This window comes from Toxorhynchites rutilus, chromosome 3 (genome assembly GCF_029784135.1).
Source record: "Toxorhynchites rutilus septentrionalis strain SRP chromosome 3, ASM2978413v1, whole genome shotgun sequence".
In the NCBI taxonomy this organism is placed as follows: Eukaryota; Metazoa; Arthropoda; class Insecta; order Diptera; family Culicidae; genus Toxorhynchites; species Toxorhynchites rutilus.
In genome coordinates, this window is record NC_073746.1 from 72,427,986 (window position 1) to 72,432,168 (window position 4,183).

Below are 4,183 nucleotides of genomic sequence, written 5' to 3' on the forward strand. Positions count from 1 at the left end.
AATGTCTCAGTTTAATGCATTGCACCCAGGTTCAATTGTTTGAACTGATGAAATTATAACGATAAACATAAATTTCCAAAAATATGCGATTTTATATGTAACGGAAGCCCAGCGCATTTTATAGGATAATCAATCGTCGAAAGGAATTAGAGTGCCATGTATCATTATTCTTGTCCAATAATATTTGTGGATAGGAATGCCAAGAATCCCATAAATGTCTCAGTTTAATGCATTGCACCCAGGTTCAATTGTTTGAACTGATGAAATTATAACGATAAACATAAATTTCCAAAAATATGCGATTTTATATGTAAAAATAGAGCAATTTCACACTAAATCAGCCGGTCTCTTCCTCGACCCTTCGCGATTTCTTCGAAAATTTGTATATATGGTAGCAGCTACCTAAAATCACATTCTCTTTTTCTGATGACAAATTTTAACTACGGCTTTTTTAAGGGCTTTTGCAGAATCATTTATATTTTTTGAAAAAATTTCGTAAATCGAAATCTTGCTGTAGAATTGAAACATGATGCACAGAAAAGTTGTTGGGAAATCAATTAACTATTTAAAAAAATATATATATATTTCAAATACACTGTTAAAAAAATTTGCTCAAAAAAGGAATTTAATATTAAAAATGTTGTTGGAACCGCGAAATATCTAGTAGACTGTAGAAGATTCCGTTGTTCACCAATTACGGGTCTAGGTAGGCGTAATGAAAAACGACAATTATTGGAGCGAAGATTTCAGTAGAACTGAAGGCGACAGACGTACAGGGCTAAAAGCAATCTATACCCGTGCCGGAGAAGATACAACCAGACTTAGTGAAAAAACTAAAAATGTAAGAATTAGGTGATTATTTATATGAATATTGAGCGCTTTAGAGAAAATCCGCTACAGAGAAGTTTTTCCTTGGCCATTGCGGTCCGAACAAATGTTTATGGCTCAAAACCCTTATAATTTAATATCTCTATTTTAGTTGGACTCACCAAAATTGAGATATGGGTTTTCAAATGTTCCTGAAATTTGAATACTTCGCGAAATCTCAACCGTTTAAAAAAGTGACATCAAAAATGAAACCTTCATGCGATTTTAGATGAAAATCTACGTTTAACGTTTTTATCCCTGGATTAACCGATCTCGAGATATTATAAGTTTTGGATAATGAAAAAAAAAGGTTGGTAAGTTATCTTTACGATGTCGGAACCTCAGTTGTAATGACTAGCAGCAGCATGGATTCTCTATTATTTCAGAAAATAATTTTCATTATCTTAAACATGTAATATCTCTAGAACGGCTAGTTATGGGATAAAACGGTTAATATTGTTTTCAACGTAAAATCACATGCAGATCACATTTTTCATACTACTTTTCTTGAATGGGTACGATTTCGCAGATAATTGAACTTTCAACATTTTTTAAAAATTTATATCTTCCTTTTGGTGCAAACGACACGGCACCACTATACGTCAAATTTTGTTAAATTGAAAGAGGTTTCTAATGAAAATGTTTTTCAATATATCGAAGGGGACATGTTTTCAGCTATAAACATTTTAAATATTATATTAAATTTGTTTCCTTCGTTGTGTCCCCGTTTCATATCCCTCCTATCCGATCGATAAACTTTTACTTAGTCGCGGCAATACATACACACACACTCTTTACAGATGCACGGGCCGAAGGTTGTGCAGTCCAGTGATCATTCAACAAGAGCCAAAGGTTGTACCGCTCATGACAACTCTACACGAGCTGATGATTGCGCCGGCTAGTGATCATTCTATCCTGGATTCCTCGAGTCGAAAAAGACGCACCACGCTAGATATGGGGTACAGACTAGGGGGGCGTTGCTGATTAACGGTCAGCTGCATCCCAATAGGAAGTATCCCGTGTCGGGCACACGTACAGAGCATCGAAGACTGCAACATACCAATTATGAGAACACTTGTAATACTAACCTCGAGCCAACCGCGAGTAATCGGTTACATATCACTAACATAGTTGTAAGACAAAAATTGTCAAAATATTGGACTCCCGGCCCCGTCAGGCTAACGCCACATGTGCCTTAATAAAATATATATTTTGGAAAAAAAATTATATTAAATTTTTGAGTGAGATTTTTTAGCAGTGTATTTAAAATGTTATTTTCCTAAATATCCTATTATTTTCACAACAACTTCGCAGTACATCATATTTCAATCAGACATCTAGATTTAGAGTTTTGATTTTTTGAAAAATGTAAACGATTCTGGATACGCCCTTTTAAAATACCAGTCTTAAAAAAATGATAATCATCTGATAATGAAAGTTGTTATTTTAAGTAGCTGGTATCATATGTACATATCCGGAGAAAATTCTATAAGTATAAAAAAAATTAAGAGAGGCGCAAAGCGGTCCTCCAATCAGTATAGATCAAACCTCATTGACTATATTCGATCTCATCATTTCTCAAACATCGGGTAGCCAGTCTAATCTATACTCATCTCTACTAGAACTCCGCTATCTGGACCGATATCGTTGTTGTTTGGTCAATTTTGTGTTAATTCAGCCCCAATTTCTGGACAATTCAAAAGTGATGGAAGACGCTTGTGAGTCTTAATCCAAAAATGCCAAAAATCCAAAAATGCGTCAATTTAGGAGAGATGATTACGCACTCTGCCGAAAGGTTGTGGGGTTGATATCGTTGTTATTCAAGGAGAAGAGTCCCTTAAGAAGGCAATTCTGGTACCGACCATGTCGCGTAACCCATTCAAAGCGATCAGACATGGATAGTGTCTTGAAATGTTCGCACAAGAGCAGGTTAGATTCATATCTACCGCAAAAGCGGGGGGTTGTGTTGGTAAAGACTCGCTCACAGATTTTGTTTTTGACATATGAGAAGTTTGCGGAGCGTAGACTCGCTGTTCCAAGTAGGTGAGAAAATCCTTCAGTGTCGCTTTATCTTCCATGGTGGTGGTTAGATTGTACCATTGAAAACGAGTGTCAATGTCTAGCCTCATTAGTAGCAGGTAAGTAAACCAGCAGTCTCGATCTCCTCGTTGGATAGATTGAGGAGTACGCCGAACATCGTCTGCTGTATCGGGTAAATGTGTAAAGTTGTTTGCAAATGCAACAGTACACGGAGGAATATCCGTACGGCTCGGTAATCAACGCTACCCTTTGAGCCAGGCTATTGTGAGCCATCCATGGCAAGCGCCTTAATAAATGTGTTGAATAACTACGAATCAATAACAGAGGGTCGATTTAGGACCACCTTTTTTAGGCAGGCTCAGAACCACCCCGACATTTTTAAATAACGGTATGCCGGGCATAACAGGCAACAGGTAGATTCAATTTCTATACATTTTTTCGCAGACCATAAGCAATCGAAAATGTCTAGTTTTGTTATGCTTCGCCATTTAAAAAAACATTTTACTCATTTTCCGCACAGGTCATGTTTCCCTTTTTTATCTATGTTTCCCTTTTTTAAAGCCATGAAAACACAGAGTCCGGACGGATTAGGACTGCCTTTTCTTTATTTGCGATTTTTGTTTGAATAATTTAAATATCAGAGCGATGCAGCTACGGATACATCTTGGGTGAAGGTCAGACTCTTTCCAAGACAGCATGAAATTACGTCGCTAGTTAAGCAATATTTCAACTAGTTAACTGCTCGGGTGACAATTCATAAAATTTCGGTAAAAAATCCTCACATAAAGAGGGCTTAAAAGGTTAAAACTCCTCATCTTACACCATCTCACCTCGGAAGACGTCTGAGTTTTGCCAAAGCTCACATGAACCGACAGTAGGCCATGGTATGTTGCTACGAAAAATGTTTCGCAAAGAATACATTTTTTTTAAGAACTTTTTCAATGTATAGGTTATTGAAGAAAAAGTTCTTCAATGTATAGGTTATCTTCACTGACGAAAACAAGTTCAAATTGGATGGTCCTGATGGTTTCAACGGGTACTGGTGTGATTTATGGAAGAAGGAACAGTATTTTTCAACCAGGAATTTTGGCGGAGGCTCGTGCATGGTTTGGGCAGGATTCTGCGCAACCGGAAAGCTCAAAACAGCTTTCACATCGTTCAAGGATTACACACATATTCTGAAATCCTCCGTCCTACCGTTTTTGTGTGGATATCAACACAAAACATTCACATTCCAGCAAATCAATGCTTATATTCATACCAGCAATGAAACTAA